Raw genomic sequence first — 20,114 nt, forward strand, 5'->3', positions numbered from 1 at the left:
GGGATATCCCAGAAGTGACCCAGATTGAGACCACAGGCATCCCTAGCTGCTGACCCGACCCTGGGAACTCTGGAAACTGACACAGGGGTCGGGAACTGATGTCCCTTGGATGCCTGCAGTGCTGTTATGTGACCCCACCCCACTGGGCGGCTGTCAGCATCGCGGTGGACAGACGTTTTGACTAGAAGCCTGCCTTATTGTGAGAGGTCGTCCTGGGAGGAGAGGGACATGTCTGTAAAGAAATCTGCCGAAGGACTGCTTGGGAAACTATGGAGCACTTGATTTGTGTGTTCCAGGTTGTTCCTCGTCAGATTTATTTCCTTACCTCTCTGAAGATCAGCATCAAAAGCTGAAAATAAATAAATTAATAAATTTTCTGCTGTAAACAAGGACATCACAGATTATGTATCTCCCACCCCATCTTTCCCCCCCTTGTAACACGCAATGTTGTCTCGGGCATTTTGGCACGATTAGTGTCCATTTTAAAAGTTACAAAAGACAATCCACTTCCTTGTTACTTCTGTGTTTGAGGATCCATTTAATCCTCCATGTACAAAAAAGTAACATATCTAAAGAAAAAAATTTAAGTCTTGGGAGTCTCTTTAGTAAACTTCTGTTCTACCCTACCAGATTCCTTTATCTGTCTCCTTTTAACTCAGATCCAAATGTTGTATTGTGTATGTGTGTGTGGGTAGTGTTTGGTGTGTGTGCATGTGTGTGTGTTTGTGTGTGTATGTGGTGTTTAGTGTGTGTATATGCATTTGGTGTGTATAGAGTATGTGTGTGGTGTTTGCTGTGAGTATATGGTATTTGGTGCGTGCATGCGTGTGTGTGTGTGTGTGTGTGTGTGTGTGCGTGCGTGTGTGTGTGTGTGTGTGTGTGTGTGTGTGTGTGGAGTGTGTTTGTAGCCTTCCCTGAAAATTCAGAAGAGAAAGAATATATAAGAACTGTCTGCTTGGTTAATTGTTATGTTCCTAGGCAAGTAGTTATTTGTCGATCATCGATGTCTTTAATTTCACAGAGACAGCATGGGAATTTAGGTATGGCTCTCCTTTCTCATTGAAACCCCCAGGAAGGATCCAGGGCATTCATCTTCCCTGCTGTGCGTTTCACCTTCTCCCTGTCTTATGCTCTGTTATTTCAGGTGAACAAACAGACCATAGGACAGACTGCTCAGTTATGAAAAGCAAAAGTATTCACCTAAATCCCAACTCATCTCCATCTTATCTGAGATACCCAGATGCCCCTAGGGAGGATACTACTCAGCCGCCCAGGTTCTACAAATAAACATCACTTTCACAGTCCAGGTTATCCCAAATCCCGCCCACCTGTTTAGCCAACCTCACCCATGTGATCAGTGTCTAGTCTCTATTCAGATCACTCAGTAGAGAGACTTCAGTGCCTACCCTACAACGGTTTTTCTCGGAAATTTAAGAGATCAGCATGTAATAAACTAGAAAAACAGATAAAATAAGAATCTAGACAGGCATGGTTGTGCACATCTTAATTTTAGCCCAAGGATGAGGCAGGAACGCACAAGTTCAAGGTTGACCTGGCTTACACAGTCAACTCTTGTCTCAACACAACTCCCCCAAAGGAAATCTGACTCCCCTTATTTAAGCTCAGATTAAATAAACACATGTGCGAAAAACATCGTTTTTGGTACACAACTAAAATATTCTGTATATACATTAATAGATTGTGCCACTTTATTTTAAAATTATTGTTATTGTGCCTGTTTAAAAACGTAAGCACAAATTTATTTAACAATTACATTGACTTAACGAAATTAATAGCTAGCTGAAATCTTTGGAACTAGCAGTAAACATTCAATTATCTTACAGTTTCCTGAGTTTTGTTCTTGGGTCAAGGGCAAATCATCAGATACCACTGTATCACTTTCTGGCATTCGCTCAAAAGAATTAAAGTCAGCTTATTATAAATACCTACAAATCCATGCTCATTGTTGTTCTAGTCACCAGAGCCAAGTTTCAGAGTCAGCGTAAGTGTCCATCAATGGAAAATTGGAAAAGAAAATATAGACTATATACACAGTGAAATTTTGTTCAGCCATAAAGAAAAAGAATATTATATCTGTTATCTGCAGAAAGTGAAAAGAACTAGAGATTGTCATGTTTGGCAAAATAGGCCAAATTAAAAAAGACCAGTACCACTTGTTTCTTTAATAGGCATAATGTAGAGGAAGAGAAGAGGACACAAATATAATCAAGGAGCCTCTAAGTACACGGAGGGGAGTTTAGAGGAAGAAGGAGATAAAAAGATCATCAGGGATAACTACAATCATTTATACATGTGTATGAAAATGTCACAATGGAATCATTTATCTTATACATATGATATAGACTAACAACTTTTAAAAGATTGATCTATTTAAACTTTTTGTGGAGCTAAACAGCTCCACATATGAAGTCACATTAGTAAAATTAAATGTAATTTTAATTTTATTTTTATTTTACACCAGTGAAAAAGATTCTGCCCATTTTTCCTCCTCCTTCCAGCGCCACTATAATTTTCTTAAGAACTCCTTTAATTTTCCTGCATAATTATCTAGAAGAAATAGAGTCAAGACAATAAAGGAGAAATTGCTTTTCAAGCGGTACATATAATTTATAAATTATTTGAGAAGAAAGTTAAAGACTATTTAACATTTTTGCTCATAATATAACCAGATTGGGGTATTAAATGAGGAATGTTTAATATAAACAAGTATCATATGTGCTTAAGGATAAAATTTAATGTTTAATGTAATTGTCTGAATAATAATCTATAAAAATAAATATTCAATTAAAAAACAATTTCTCTGCTATACAAAAGGCTCTAAAACATCAGCATACACAGACTTCTTAATAAAATGTTGATTCTTGATCTTAAAGGATATGTGACTATATGAACATTGGAAGCACACATTATTTCTCTTTCCTTCTCTGTTTGCTTAGTAAGAAGATGGAAATAAAAGTAGATAAAAAAGGAGCTAAATAAAATAGTAAAATATGAGGGGAGCTTTCAAAAATAGCAGATCTTTTTTATTCTCTCTCTTTTATTTGCTTCTTGAATGATGTCAAGTCACAAAGGCTCGGCAGGCTTCTCTCAATGGTTGCTCAGCCAGAGATCAGCCTGCTCTGGGGCCTCCAGAGCTGTGAGGACTCCAGACTTTCCCAGCCCCATAGCACCCCCCACCTTGTTTCCCAATGGAGTGTGCTCTCAAGTGTGACCCTAGCCTGCTCTGCCCTCAGAGCTGGATAAATGTAGTAAGCGGTCAGCTTCAGACCAAGCAGCTCCATAAAATAGGCACATGCATCTTTAAACGCGAGGTGAGACAAAATTATGCACACGAAATGCATGTGCAATCAATGGCTTTGTATATACGGGCACATCAAAGGATGACGAATCATTCCTAGGTGCATATGTTCATATCCTCTATGTCTACAATTCAGTACAGCTGCCAATTTTATATGACCAGAGGAAAAAATACCTATCACGGATGAAATGAAATTCTCATTAGTTAAGGAAAAGAAAATATATCAGAATATGAAGAGTAAAAACTTGAAGAACATTCCAGCAGAATTATGGTCTACCTCCTCAACCCCACATTGTTGCAAAGACACACAAGCCTTGTTCTTCTGGGTAAAGTTTTTGTAGACAGTTTTTGCAGGATCATTTTCTATTATTCCAGTTCAAAACTTGCAGACAAAGGCTCTAAGCTCAGCCTGGAACCCTGGAAGAGAGTCACATCATTAGCCATGAAGAAAGCCCGCAGCTTACAATTGCAGTCATTTCTAAGACAGTAAGGCCAACAACAATAAGGTGTTTTGTGTCTATTATTAATTCATAATCAGCCTGGTCCAAGGCATATAGCCTCTGGCTTCTTGCCTGACAGCACAGGAGTCAAAGTTGAACTAGTTGCTCACTCTTCTTGGTGTTGCTTCCACATATCAAACATGTACTTCAGGATGCATTTATTTCAAGAGTCCGGGCTACTCTGCCTCAGTCTGTTTAGGGAATATCACCTCTAAAGTTGGTACCAATGATGCCACCTTCGGGACAGTAGCCCTTCCACCAAAACTACAAACTACTACCAGTCAGCTGCCTACCAGCCTTCTGGGAGTCCCAGGAAACTCCTTTGGGTCTGACGAGGCTTTGGCTAACGGCCCACTCAGCAGGCATACTGCATGTTCGCTGAACCCACCCAGCAAATTGCCCTGTTGAAGGTGGCAAGCGGTACAGCGCCTGGTGTCCTTGCTTGGAGTTGAGCAATAAAGTGTCATTCTGGCTTTGCCCAGATTTAGCCTGGGGAGGAACAAATAGCTTCCAGAAGGCCTTGCATATGATTATCCAGAGCCAATGAGCAGCCTTGGACAAAGCAGTGGTTGCCAACAGAGCAGATGTGTCTAAAGTCTGCCTCGGTTCATCTGGTGACCTCCTGAAATCAGCGGAAGATTTATATTGCTAATTATAGACTTCTCCCCTAATTTAGTCATCTCTCTCTTCATTAAAAAAAGAATGGAGATGCAGTCATAGTTTAAAAGCCAATGTTACTGTAGAAAGGATGTCATCATTTTTAGGGGTTTGTGAACCACAGTTTAGATTCTCTTGAGGTAATCAGACAAAGCACGCAGGCACACGCTGCTCTTTACAGCAATATAGCGATTAGAGCACTCAGAACAATTTTTAAATTATAGCTTGATTGGAGTTTGGTGCTCATTGTGACTTCAAAGTTTGAAAAATATACCAGAGCTGGCCAAACGTTGATGCTGTCACTGCATAATTATTATGGAGACACGAGACTACGGGAGAAATTAGAGGATGACCAAAGACATTGCTGTGATCAAGTTTTGGAGGTGATTTCTTATTTCTGTGACTGAATGTCTGACAATAAGGAACTTAAGAGCAGACCCTGCACCAACAGCAGATGCCCCAGGAGAAGGAACTCAATGACAGTTTTGGAAGTTCTTTGCATCAAAAAGTTTGCCAGGGCTTACAATAAAACAAACAAACAAACAAAAACACAGGTCTTTTAGGATATATTATGGTTTTCAATTTTGTGTTTTAATGGAATTGATGTGTGTGTGTGTGTGTGTATCTCTGCATCTACATATGTTTCTCCTGTTTCTTCTTTGACCCTTTTTCTTCTGTTTGTTTGTTTGTTTTATGCTAGTCAAGTTTGTTTCTTTTTATTTTATCTTACTATTTATTGTTTTCAAATGAGAGAAAGAGTGTAGATTTTGGTGGGAGGAAAAGAGGGGTATATCTGTGGGGAACCATAATCAGAATATATTGGATAAAAAATATCTATTTTCAATAAAAGGAAAGGTGAGAAAGATGCCACCTCCGGAGTGTAAAGTAGTTAATCATGCTATCTTGGTAGTCAGGAAGTAGAGGAAGATACAGAGAGAGGCATTATTTTTAAAAGCCCTGCTGTAAATATGGCTAATAGCCAGTGGCCAGAGAGGTCATAGGCCTAAGGAGAGAACCTAATACTATTTTTTTCCTAAATGAACATAGTGTCAACCTGCTTACTAAATACTTATCTTCATACCCATGAGCCAGTGCAGGTTTTTGCAAAGGGTGGCCATTAATAAAGAGACCTAGAGTTGATCAAAGTACAGAGAATAAGCCCTAAACAGAGAATCAGACCTTAATGGAATGTATATCACACCTTTGAGGGACAGAGACTATCATGAAAGAAGAAGCAAAAAGCTTGTAAGAGCCAAAAGTTGATCAAGACTCTAATGGGAAAAAATGTCTTCTAAACATGATAGAGCCATTGTCCTCATGAAGTTACAGTAGCTATAGTTACCCTAACAAAACCTGTAGACACTCAAGCCAGACAAAATGGCTGAAGGAAGAAGCACAGGAAATCAACTCCTAACTGAGGAATTATTGTCAGTTGAAGGCTATTGAAGTAGGAAGAGCAATCTCTCTTTGGGATGTGGTCCTGGTAGGTTGCCCATGCTCCAAGAAATGGCCCTACATTCAGATAACCATAGGTAGCACCCATCGGACTTACTGGGATATTTATTTTTTTAATTAATTATGTTTTTATTAATTACAGTTTATTCACTTTGTATCCTAGCTGTAGCCCCCTCACTCATCCCCTTTCAATCTCACCCTCCCTTTATTCTCCTTCCATCCCACCATCTCCCTCCCATTCTCCTTCCAGGCCCCTCCCCAAGTCCCCACTGATAAGGGAGGTCCTCCTCCCCTTCCTTCTGATCCTAGCCTATCAGGTCTCATCAGGATTGGCTGCATTGTCTTTTTCTGTAGTCTGGTAAGGCTGCTCTCCCATCGGAGGGAGGTGATTAAAGAGTCAGCCACTGAGTTCATGTCAGAGACATTCCCTGTTCCCATTACTAGGGAACCTACTTGGAGACTGAGCTGCCGTGGGCTACATCTGTGCAGGGGTTCTAGTTTATCTCCACGCATGGTCCTTGGTTGGAGTATCAGTCTCAGAAAAGGCCCCTGTGCCCAGAATTTTTTCTTCTGTTGCTCTCCTTGTGGAGCTCTCTATTTTTTTTAATAGAGAGAGGACATGAAGTTGGGAAGGGGACAGGGTGATGGAGAGTCTCAAAGGAACTGTAAGAGGGGACATAGGGATGGGTGTAACCAAAATGCATTGTATACATGTATGAAATTACCAAAGAATAGATAAAAATATACTCACCTAAGACCCCTGCACAGATGCAGCCCATGGCAGTTCAGTATCCAAGTGGGTTCCATTGTGATAGGAACAGGGACTGTCTCTGACATGAACTGATTGGCCTGCTCTTTAATTACCTCCCCCTGAGGGGGAAGCAGCATTACCAGGCCACAGAAGAGGACAAGGCAGCCACTCCTGATGAGACCTAATTGACTAGGATCAGAAGGAAGGAAAAGAAGACCTCCCCTATCAGTGGACTTGGGGAGGGGCATGCATGCAGAGGGTGGAGGAAGGGAGGGATTGGGACGGGAGGAGGGAGTGAACCACGGGGGGGGGATACAAAGTGAGTAAAGTGTAATTAATAAAGAAAAATAAAATAAAATAAAAATAAAACAAACAAACAAAAAAAGCCCAAAGTCTCTTCATAGATCCAAAGAGAACTGTGAGTTCCAGTAAAATATCTTCCTAAAAATAAGTTAGTTTTATACCTCCAACACACAACAGCACAGAATACACATTCTCATTCTAAAAAGGAGGGATGAAGGCTTAGCAAGGAAACTTTGGACCAAAGGAGGGCTGAAAGCTAGCATGGAAACACAAGATCTCACAATGAAGTTCAACATCTGGGGCTCATAAAGGAATCCCCTCAATGTTCCCATCCCTCCTGTTCCTCTGTCTATGAAACATGTGGTCTCTCCCTGGGGTGGTTCCCCTCCATGCCTGCAGCTTACTTTGATGTAATTACTACAGTCCTACCATCTCTAGTATCTTTCTGTCTTCATTATAATCTAGGCTTTGTTTTCACAGCTCCAATGCAATGGGATTTCAGCACCTTATTGCAAGAAATTCCAACCTGAAGCACATTGTTTGTCCCAGCAGCTTTCTGGAACTTTGAGGCAAGCCTCCATGAACCCGTATCTCTTCAATATCCCAGGTCTGCAAAAGCAGTACCAGATAGAAGCTGCTGCTGCGAAGTTCTGTTTCCCAGCTTAAAAGGTAGCGTCATCGCTTTCTGCCACAGATGCATTGACTTCTCCATGTCTTGAAAGCTAAGCCTGGAAACCACTCATTGTTTTTAAGTATGGAACCCTTGGGGCAGCATTCTCAGATCACGCTCTCTTCCTTCAAATGAATTGCATTTTTTAAGTTGGAACTTTTGGTGGGGGTTCCTGCCTTTAGGGTGCATTTCGTGTGGTTCCCAGGAAGAGTGAGTGAGACTTTTCTCTTTAATTCTTCTAATCTCTTTGACAGTTGTAGCTGCTTTCTCCTGCTTTGTGTGAGACTTTAGAGACTTTAATCTTGCTGGACTGCCCATTAACCCTCTGTTTTTTTTCTCATGGTAGATATAACTAAGAATAAGAAGCAATGACTCTACCACAGCTTGAATGGGACACATTCTTTGAAATTTCTTCCACAAAAAAAAATTTAGTCTATAGTCTTTGAATTCATCCTCACCTCTAGTTTTCAGGACACAAGAAGAAAAGGAGCTAGACTTTTTTTTTTTTCCTATAATATGAACAACCTCAACCCCAGTTACTAAAAAAGCCTTATTTCCCTCTTGAACAATGTAAACATAATATTTGTTGTCTCCCTTCCTGTTGCCATCATGGTCTTCCACAATCCCACCAGAATGGCCCATTTAGCTTACAGGATTATGGGGATTCTCTCACCTATAAATACAAATTTTTATCATTAGCATGTTAATGACAAGAAGAAAACATACATTCAAAATATCGTAAGCGTCAGGACTTGGTAGAGGAGAGTAAATCTTATTCCGTGACTGCCTTATTCACGGCATTTCTTGGGGCTTCCAAACCCATGATAAGGTTTTACATAGAAATGATTCCATTCTTGGTATCAGTTTTCAATATTAGCTACTTCTGTTGTTGATGTGACCCAACATGTGACAAAACAAGCAAATAAACAAAAACCCAGAGAAATCAAGGCTTTATTTTGGCTCATGGCTCAGAGAATAAGGTCTGCCATTATGGAGAAGGAACAGCAAAAGGAACATGAAGAGATTGATCACATTGCTTCCATAGTCAAGAGCCAGAGAGAAATGAATGCTGTCATTCCGTTTGCTTTCTTCCTTTTGTTCAGTCGGGAACGCTGCCCAGCCCACGGAACGGTGATCTGATATTCCTTAATTATTCCTCTTTGAAACTGTCTTCACAGACATAACTACAAGTTTGATCCCTTGGTTAATTCTAAATTTCAACAAGTTGATGTTAAAGATCAATCATCAGTAAATATTTGTGCACAGTCTAAATCAGGGGGAGTTTTTTTCATCTACATAAATAATAAAAGGAGCAAATCCACGAAGCTTTCCAAAGTGAGAAAATGGTAGCCCTTTTTCTAACAGTTCCTTGGCTTGCCTGCTTTACATAGGTTTACATAGATTTTCCATTCATGCTTCCATCATGCCCATCAACATGAGAGCAGTTCCTTGTCTGTTCGTCTTTCACAGTGAAAGCATAGTTTGCCTATGTTTCTTAAATAAAATTAGCCATGAAAGACAGCCACTGCTCCCCAAAAGAAAGAGCATAATTCACTTTTAAATGATGAATTTGCTAATGCATTAAAAAAATAAAGTTGGGCACTAAACACCCCCCCATATTTTGGGATAGATAGTGTGTGGTAGATATATGTGTAGGAGGACCATGTTGACTTAGAAATATTTTTAGGTATTGTGGTAATGTTTTTTGTGCATTTTTAAAAAGACATTGGAGGTGCTTAAAGGGGATTTAAAAATTTTAATCCAAAGTAAATACACCAGGTAGACAAGATTTATTTTATTTTAGAACCTACATTATTTAACATGATTGACATTACTTCAAAGCTTAGTTTGTTTTTTACTTTAAAAAAATCTACATAGTCTTTTTTCATTAATGACAGTATTAGGTGTTTTCTAGTGACATTATGGGCCACTGTGTATGGTCACAACCTAAATTCTAGTTTATAAAACATGAACCAGATTGTCTATATGAAGATGGCTGCAAAGCGGTTATTTCCCAATCCCAGAAGAATTTGTTGTCAAGGACTTGACTGTGTATGAAAGGAATGTTGTCTTGTTTCAGAACCAAAATTTTCCGACAAGTCAGAGCATGAGATTTCTGAAAGGAGAGGGCTTTTTATGTTTTTCTCACAAACATGCTCAGACATAGCTTTCCTTTCAGCTAATTAAGCTGTTTTAAAGCAAACTGGTCAAACAGTGACATCCTAGTGGGGAGCCTTGGAGTCAATTGCATGATATAGAAAGCAGGACACTTCGAGGATGACTTCAACTATTGTGCTTTCTGGCTGAATATTTTCTACTTGGTCAATGCTGCCAGAGTGACCCCATACAATTGGGAGAATTCAAAGCCACTGACCTCAAGAGATGCCATTAAGAAGGCAGCCGAGAAAAAAATTTCATGGTCAGAAGCCAGACTTGCTCTCTCCTACCAAGTCCTGAAGCTTATAATATTATGAATGTGTATTTTCTTCCTGTCATTAATATCCTGCTAAACAGCCAAATAATAATAATAACAACAACAATAAAAAGCACATAGCCATTGGCATTGGGAGTTTCCAATGTGCAACTTTTTTTTTCCATAAGAGAAGTTGTTGAAAAGAAAAAGCTAGCCCTTAGATTAACACTGTACAGTATCTAGATCACATTTCTCTTAGCCAAATACACAGTAAGAATAATGGATCCTCTTGCCCTGTGAAATGTTATTTAAACAATACAGGACACATATTATCCTTCAAAGTCAATGGACATAAAATTAGTATTTTGACATTTCTTCATGCTGAAGCAAAAGGAAACAGTGAAATTTTCTATAAATCATTGCAAAGTTGTTGAAAATGTTTTTCCTTTGTTCTCTTACTTTAAACCCCAACACATTAGATCAAGCAGTAAGGGTAGAAACTGGTGCTTTAAAACTGAAAAACTTCATGAAGAAATTTTAATTAATTGAAAAACAATGAATTATTTATTGCCAAGTAGCGTGGTGTTTTTATAATCAGTGCTATTCTGGCACTAATGACAATGAAAACCATGTGTCCTGGTATCCTCTTGTAGAAAACAGATGCTGGGGTTTTTATAGGACAAAAGGAACTGGAGAAATAGTTCAAAACAGAAGGAACAATGACTAATATTTTATCTTCTATTTGTTCATCAACAAAATGGTTCACGATTATATCCATATTTATATGAGGGAAGTCCTAAGTTTTCTTTTGATCCTTATGTATCCAACTCATCCTTCAAGCAATCAATCCATAGAAATGGATCATTTTGCTAGTGAGGAGAGAGGTGATGAAGACCCACTTCTACCAGGTGTCTATAATTAAGAGGAGAGCTTCTGATAACAGAGAGGAGCTGTGATATCTAATCTGCCTAGGTTCACATTCCCACTCCACCACCTCTTGCTGTATGGCCTTTAGTTTGTGCCTTGGTTTCCAAATCAGTGACAGGAGGCTAGTAACAGAATGGAACTCAAAGGATTGTTAGCAATTGAGTTCTATGTGGCTTGCACGAATCATGCTCAGCGTGTGTGTGTGTGTGTGTGTGTGTGTGTGTGTGTGTGTGTGTGTGTGTGCAAATATATGAATACGAATTTCTGGATCTGTTTTGTTGTTTTTATGTATATGACCTTGAAGCCGACCACTTTGTATTAGGTAACCAATTTATATATAACAACAATAATAAAATAAGAAAAAGAGACTTCCATTTTTTTTTAGAGGAGATAAGGGGAGAATGGGGGGCTGGAGGGAGGAAAAGATGTGATTATGTTTTAATTTAAAATATACTTTTAGAAAGCTTTAAGAGCTTTAATAGCTGCTGGTAGTGACAATGGGCCAGACTAGCCCCTTCTTTCACATAGGGCCAAGGAACCCAATGTTCATAGACTCTCGTGAATTGTTCTCTGCTGTAGACCTCAGACCTCAGTTTGCCTGACTTTGAAGTCCGTATCATTCATTTTATCATATTATTTCTCACACAGGCATGAGGACACACATCTTTGTCCAACTTTCACTGTGCAGTAAAGCAGAAAGAGGAAATAAACTATCAAGTTCTATTTTTTTACTGAGCAGCTCTGCCAATATGTTGACAGATTGTCCTTTATGTCCACAGCGTTGAACAGTACTTCCATCTTTCTTGTGCAGAGGAAGAGCTTGGCTGTATTCAAATAGCCATACTGTGAAGATGAGTCAAGTGCATTTCATACACCTGACCCACCCCGAACCATGATTGAAAACACAGCATTCTGTAGACTGTCAGCTGTTTTCCCTGTTAATCTAAGGACAACTTGTGGAAATTGGTCCTCTCCTTCTACCACGTGGACCCTACAGATCAAACTCAGGTCATCGGGCTTGGCAGCAGGTGCCATTACCTGCTGAGCCATCTCTTCCATGCCTACGTTTAAAGCCAAAGACACGAAAAGTCCCTTTTCCCAGCCACACACATCTAATGTAGGCAAGTAATTCAATTCTGTAGAGGTGGTAGAAATGACAAGTAAAACACTGAGGTATACTCAAGGGGACCACAAGATAGTAGTGTCAGGCCAGGGACTGGGGCAACAGAAATAGTGACTCTAGAAAACAAAATGAAGCGCATTTGCACACAGTAAGGAGATGACTCTAAGAAGATAATCTACCTTCACACAGTTGAATCTGGACAGAAAAGATAAAAAAAATCCCCTTAGAGACAGGAAAGGAGGCAGATGATCTTAAGGATACCCTGAAGATGGGGCATGAAAAGTGCTTTCTTCTAGAAAGAATATTGGGAGGTTGAAGGTCACAACAATACTTTCCCCTATTTAACAGTACCTTAAATATGAAGTCAGTAAAGTGTAGATCAGTTGGTTCATATTCAACTTTCCTACATTTCAATATTTACCATAAAACCAACATCAAACTTTCTCACACTCTGTGTTATCAATATTTGGAAGTTGTAAGAAGCAAGCTAAAAATCTAGCTGAAGTTGTTTGTTTTGCTCTCTGGAGTTTTACTATGCTAATAAGCCATGTGCACATGTTTTGGGGGGCATTTTTTATAATAAAAATCCAAGATAAACTGTGCTGTATTCATACAATGAAATGTTACTTAGTCATAAAAATAAATGAGCTATCAAAGCAGAAGCAGACATGGACAGACTTTAAATACATGATGGTAAGTTTAAATAAAAAGCTGGCTTGAAAAGGCCATATATCTTGAAATTCCAGCTATGTAATATTCTGGAGAAAAATGAAAGTGTGGTGTCAATAAAACGACCAGTGGTTGTCAGGAAGTTGGGGAAGAAGAAAAAGAGGGAAGAATATACAGGACACAGCCAATTGGTGAGTATTTTTTTTCACATGGGACTGTACTATAGACACATGTTATATATTTGTCAAATCATAGGATATAAAATAACAGCATATGCCTCAATCTGTCTTTGGAATTAATAAAATATATAATAAAAGTTGTAAATGAACCTATGGTACAGGAGACAGAAGTTGATGGGGAGACATGTGAATTCCAACATTCCAACCTCCTTTTTGGAGGCAGATGTTGCAGAAAAAGAAGATAAATTGGGTATAAGAACTCTTGGAGCACAAATGAGTAAACTCTGTAGATTCAAGTAGGTTAGGAGCAAATGCTACAGGCCAAGGAAGTTCCCCAGCCATATCTAAGGAAGTGGAACACTAACGGGGTGCCTAGACCCCAGACATTCCTTGTCACTCAGAGAGGACCTTTGGGCAATGAGTCAGTAGGAAAGATCAGTCTCTGAGTTCACCAGGTTCCAGTCACAGATGCAGGACAGCAAGCAAGGACCAGGGATCACAGGCTGCCACAGCAAGACCAGTGTAGGGACACTAAGGCAAGCAAATGCCATGGGGGGTAGCAGAGGTGGCTCAGATGAAGGGTATGAAACTAAGAAATTGGCCAAGACATGAGCAGAGTAGAAAGAGCAAACAATGGATGGTGCATGTAGCCATTCCCCATCCTTAGACCCGAAGAGATAAAGAAGGAAAACAGGCAGTGTCAGCCTGTTGTGATGAGATGCACAGGCTATGGCAGAGACGTAAATACAGGGAGGGGGTCAGGGGAAATCTCCAGTTTTCACCTTCCAAAGGCGAGTCTCCTGCCCTCACACCTAGGAAATGAATCCAAGGCATGTCACACAGCAGGAAGCCTAGGAGACTATCTGCAGAGCTCAGCCTTCACAGCAAAGGACAGCAAGGTGTGTGGGCCTGCAGCATGAGGGAGGCACCTGCGTCTACCACTCATTGAAGGCATGGAAGCTCCCTTCCTTGACACAGAAGGACCACACTGGAAAGAACAACAGGACTGTCCTGATTGACACAGAATATTTCAGAGGATCACAGTGCATGCAAATCAGGTTTTTATAACTGACAAAATTACACACACACACACACACACACACACAGAGAATAATGTTATGCTTTAAAATACATTGTGGAGTTATCAAACCAAGCTGATTAACATATCCTCAAACCTCTGCATTATTTATTTAGTTAGTTATTTGATGATAATCCTTAAAATCTATTTTATTGGTGACTAGAGAGATGGTTCAAAAGTTATGAGTAGTTGCCAGTCTTCCAGAGGACCATGGTTCAGTTCCCAGCACCTGCAATGTGGCTCACAACTGTCTGGAACTCCAGTTCTGAGGAACCCAGTGTTGTCCTCTGCAGGCAGCAGCACACATGTGGTGCACAGACATATACGCAGGCAAAGCATGTACATAAAATAAAATAAAATAAAATAAAATAAAATAAAATAAAATAAAATGGAAATGACTAAACAGTTACAATCATAAATATATGTGTAAATATACATTAATATTATATATTAATATGTAACATTATACATATATGCATACATTTTTATACTATGTATATAAACATATATATAGTCATCTACTTCGTGCCATAAATAACATTATCTGAATAGAGGGCTCATGCTTCAATCTCATTTTATATATACATATAAATTTATATTTATTGTATAAATTTATTGTATTATAAATTTATTGTATTTATATATATTGTATACATACAATATATAATAGAAATTAGAAAAATATGTATAATAGAAACTGACTCAGAAATTTATGACAAAGAAATATATTTCTAACAAACCTACTTGGAGTAGAATGTGTGTTTTCTTGCCACTATAAAGATGTTTTTTTAATTGCAGTCTGATTAAGGCATAATTTTTGCTTCTTTGTCTCTTTTTCTTTTTCCTCACCAAGTCTCAGTTAAATACTAAAATCCTGTTGCTGGCAATGCTGTCTTCTCACACACTGAAAGCAACAGCTTTCTCAGCTTTCCAATCTTAAAACAGAGGATCAGGAATTCTCAGGGAATATTTAGGGAGCTTTCCGGGGGACATGGTGTTTTTGGAGACATGATGTTTAAATCACTATTGATTTGTGGATGGAATTTCTAAGAGTTGCTCCTGGTCCTGCTTCCTTGGCCATTACGACTTTTCCTGTGTAGTTGCATGTTAAACATGATGACTTGCTGTATAGAAGCCATGTGTTGTCATAATGTAACATCATTAAACAAAGTGTTTAGAGCAGTTTTAGCTGAGCCAGAACATGAACAACAAAACACGCCAATTACAGTGTCATTTTGTGTAGTTGTTAAGGTTTCAAATGTCTCCAACTTCTTCTGCTAGGCCATATTGAGTGTGTCACAGTGAGCATCTGAGATACCGATTTGCTACCAATGTGTGATTCTCACCCCCTTTTTTAATATCAGAGAAGAAAGAGTTCTTTATAATAATTTGGCTCGAATGTCTATACACATTTCTCCAGCGTCTGTAGCAGCATGTGTTTCTAGGATTGTTCTGGAAGAGAAAATGCAGAAACAGCAGGGAGCAGAAGATAAACAGGCAATCCGTGACTCATTAAAACAAGCATTGGTAGCCAACATTGTGGAGTGTGTGAAGACCCCAGATCCAACTCGCCTATAAACTTTTTTACCAGCTGGACTTAGCATCTGTCGGAGTTTGGAAGGAATGATAATCTGGTACAAATGATTTCAGTGTGTCGCATTTATTAACCTGCCACCTTACATAACTGTGCTGACTGGGGACTCGGGGAAGCGTTGGAGCAATGACACAGCTTATTGTTGGAATGTTATAACTGCACTAATGAACATGCAAGTTGTATTTTAAAAAAAAAAAAGAATTGCAAAGGCCCCCCAGCAACTGAAAAATGATATAAAGTAAAGCTAAAAAGCCTCACAGTCTTGAAAGATGTACATGCTGGAAGAGTAATTGAAATTCAGTTTGGATTTTTAACATTTTCAGTTCTTTACATCAATTAGGAAAGAAAATGTTTTTTTTTTCTTTAATAGTTTCTGCATCAGATTTTGTTAACAGCTCTACTGAGAACAAACACCACATTGGGAGCATCTTCATTTCCTTCCCTAACTCCTCATTCTGCTAAATAAACAGCTGTTAACCGCCTGACAACTGCTAGGTAGGCATTTTTCGTTCTTCAGCATTTTCATAGAACTGACACAAAGTCAAACCGTGTTTTTGCCAGGTCGTTTTTATCCTGAACAGCTTTGCCTCAGAGTTCATTAAGGACAAAGAAAATCCAAAACCTCTCAGGCTACCTGCAGACTTCTCATCCTTGAGTCTGCCTTACTTCCTTTACGGTCTCAAAGTTTGCCTAGAATTATTTGCCCAAAAAGGAATAGCACCACAACGCAATCTTTTTGCTTCTTAGCCAGACCACATGCCACTGATTTCAAATTAATGGGGATGTTTACTCTCTGATACAAAATTCGTGCATATTAGCTTATAAAATATGGATAAGCTGGTTTCCTATAACAAAATACAACCCTGCAGTTTCAAAAATGAAAATTACATAGTCTTTGGAAAAAAATCAGCTAAAGGAACGTTTCATGTTTCACAATGGTTAGCTTATTATTTGTAGTTTTGAAACTTTATTGGTCCCTAGTCTAATCTTTTCTGAGTATAAAAACATTAACATATGGTTTAACACAGCTCAGGGCTGGAAAGTCCGTATCCCAAATGCACATTGTGTGCAGGGTGACATTCACACTGAATGCCATCCCTCAGGGTCTCTACTCCATTTTACCTGGGGTTGGAGAGCCATGAAATCCCTGGAAAAGTTGTTCACGAGCCTGAACCAAATGGTGCGCAGTGCACTGAGATATCCTCAGCGTGCGCTTCTGCCAAAGGTGGTGGCTCAAATGTCTCTCTAAGTAACATTAAAAATCTGCTGCTTCATGCCTATGAATTTCAATATTTATGGCATTCAATAAAACGGTCCACTGTCAGAGGGGGATGTACCACTGTGCGCTCTCTGAGCAGATGGGCAGCAATATGGCACATTTACATGGACCAGCTGTGGAGCGCAGAAACGGATGCTGGTCAGAGGCAGGGTGCAGGCCCACATCTGGAATTCTAACCAACTGGCCCTGATACCCACTGTAAACTTTTCTTCCACAGGACAAGCTCTGATTTAGGGTTGCTCACTAGTGTGCCTTAAACTGCATCAAGAGTCCTCATTAACACAAGAGACTGGAGGGAGGTGAGGGCCTGGAACTCCTCTGTCGGGCATCTGTTAGAGTCTGTGGATGGCACTCTGCAGTCAGTTATAGGTAGACCCAAGGGAAGACTCTTTCACGCATGACACAGTGTTCTCTGCTTAACTGTTTTATACCACAAGAGGCTTTATTGTAAACAGAACTACTTTCTTCACATCCCCCATTTTCAATGGGTTGGAAAAGCCCTCAAATGACAATCTCTAGCATAATTAAAGATCTGGTAGAAATTGTGTAATTTTTATCTGAGTCTCAAAGAGAAGGTTGTCTTATTTTTGCAGAACAGCCTTGGTTCAAATGCATGGCTAGAAGTATCTAAATATACAAAGTTCTCTTTTTTTAATGCATACATTTTTGTATTTTTAATTAAAATAGAGTTATAATACTCTCCCCTCCTCCCAGGTACCGTCGTCCTTCAGCTCTATATATATATATATATATATATATATATATATATATATATATACAACCTGCTAAGTCCATTTTTGTTGTGTTTATGTTTTTGGTTTCAGAGCTGCCCCTTCCACATTGGAACATCAATAAGAAGGCTCATCTCTGGGAAAGGCTAATTCTCCTCTCTTCACTCATCATTGAGTCACTTGACATTCTATGAGGCGGGGACAGGGGAACTCCATGAAAAATTTCCCCTTCCATATTATCATGTCCCTGTTATACCATTGCTCCAGTGTTGCTCACACAGCTATTTCTACAGGAGACCATTTCACTGCTGACTTCCTGGGGTTTTGCCTCAATGAGCTTCCTGCCTCCTCTCCCATGATGTTCTCTGAGCCACAGATGCAGGAGATGTGAAGAGTATGTATCTCTTGGGGCTGGGCTACCATATCTTGATATGATTCTGCATTGTTTCTAGTTATGGTTTCCTGTGACAGTCTCCATTTACATTTCTCTTTTTAAGAGAAGCTTCTCTGATGAGGGGTGGTAGCCACATCTGTGGACATAAGGATAAGATTTAGACTGCAGTAAAGAATTGTGCTGGTCTGACAAAGCAGAGGTAATAGATTCTTTTCTAAGGTCCACGTCCTCACTAGCTCTGGGAAATTGGCTGGGTTTTCATGTCCTCACTAGCTCTGGGAAATTGGCTGGGTTTTCAGTACCAGGCATGATTTCCCTCCTCCAGTGGGCCTTAAAATACGTACAACATCCACAAACTACTTCTCTTCAGTGTAGGATCGCTGAAGACCATCTTTGTTCAGTTCAAATCATTAAACTGACACAATACAAGAAAAAGCTATGTTAGGCACACTGAAAATGAGAACAAAAACCAAGGGTATTGCTGCACACCTTTAATCCCAGTACTTGGGGGGCAGACACAGGTGAATCTCTGTGAGTTCAAGGTCAGCTTGGTCTCATAGTGAGTTCCAGGACAGTGAGAGCTACATAGTGAGATACTGTCTTGGAAAAAGAGGAAAAAAGGGACAAGAAATGGTATGTTACATAAAAAAAAATATGCTTTAGGGGTAACATCCTAGTTTTGTTTTAAGAAATAGCTTTCTTTTAGGAAAAACTCTACTACCATTCTTTCTTCATTTTGTAAAATAATAGTTTGACAATTTTCCAATTATTGTCTGAAATTTATTGGGCTCTCAATGACCCTTTTTCTAAGTTGCTTACATATAGTCTCACCCTGCTAAATACTCATCTACGGCAAACTCACGACATGGAGTCTAACGCGTCTCACTCCAAAAGAAACACAAATATTTTAAGCAAGAAAGCCAATACAGTTTCTACAAATTTGCTAACACTAACTTAGACATACAACACATATAAACACCCAAATGCTTTAATGCATCAAAATTTGGTGGTCATCTACTTTTATATCTAGAAATAAAATTGTATTTATGCTATTTAGACTTAAGCGTCAGAAAGGAAAGTTTTAGCTAGGGGTATCAAGTTATTTTTAATGTATGGCCGATTCTCACTTAATAAAAAGCTAAATGAAAAAAATTCTGATTATTTGACAAACTGGCTGAATGACATAGGAAAGGTAGTAATCAATACATGACTTATGTAAAGCCAAGTTATGGTGACCAAAGTAGTAAGCGTTACATTATATGATATCTGTTCTGAACACACCCATGCAGTGTACACAGTAGTCAAATGTCTAAAGAAGGAGGGTGAAATGATAAAGCAGAAATTGAACACACTAGACACTTAAAATTGAAACAATCAAAGATATGGGGTTATTGACAAATACTCTTTCCTCAAAAATTGCACCTAAGTGGTGAGCTAGGTGCATATGCATATAGGCATGATGATAATGGTTCCAGAGAATTCTTTGTGTGATGGGTATGGAGCTCATCGGTAAAGCGTAATTCCTTGGGTTCCATACCCAGCCTCAGAGACAACAAAACCAGACCTGTAACGTGCACACATGTTCTCAGGTGAGCCAGGCATGCGCATACACTCTGCACTTACCCACACATGAAATCTCCAGTCATGTTCAATGGACAAGACTGGGGACTTCTCTGAGCTGGTGGCACGTTCCACACTCAGGATGCCAGTCTGGGCTGTGTAATGAGAATCTGCCTAAAAAGAAATAATTTTGTAAAAGACAACACTAATATTTCTTTCACCCTTCAGTGTCAATTAAATCTTTCATTGGCAGTCCAATATCCTAAAGATATATGTACTTATGTTTCAATAAAAAAAAAATAATCCAATTAGGTTAACGTAGATCCCTATATAACTTTACAGATTGTAATTATACTGTGAATGAAAGAAAATTAAATCTCTGGATAGAAATGTAGTGTTTTGGGTAAAATAAACATTGAAGTGAAGTGTAATTCACATAGCGGAAACCTTTCTACACAGCTGACTCCACCCATCTAAGTCCCCTGCTGTCATTTGGAACTGATGACACCATC

The sequence above is a fragment of the Meriones unguiculatus genome, chromosome 20, assembly GCF_030254825.1.
Source record: "Meriones unguiculatus strain TT.TT164.6M chromosome 20, Bangor_MerUng_6.1, whole genome shotgun sequence".
Taxonomy (NCBI): domain Eukaryota; kingdom Metazoa; phylum Chordata; class Mammalia; order Rodentia; family Muridae; genus Meriones; species Meriones unguiculatus.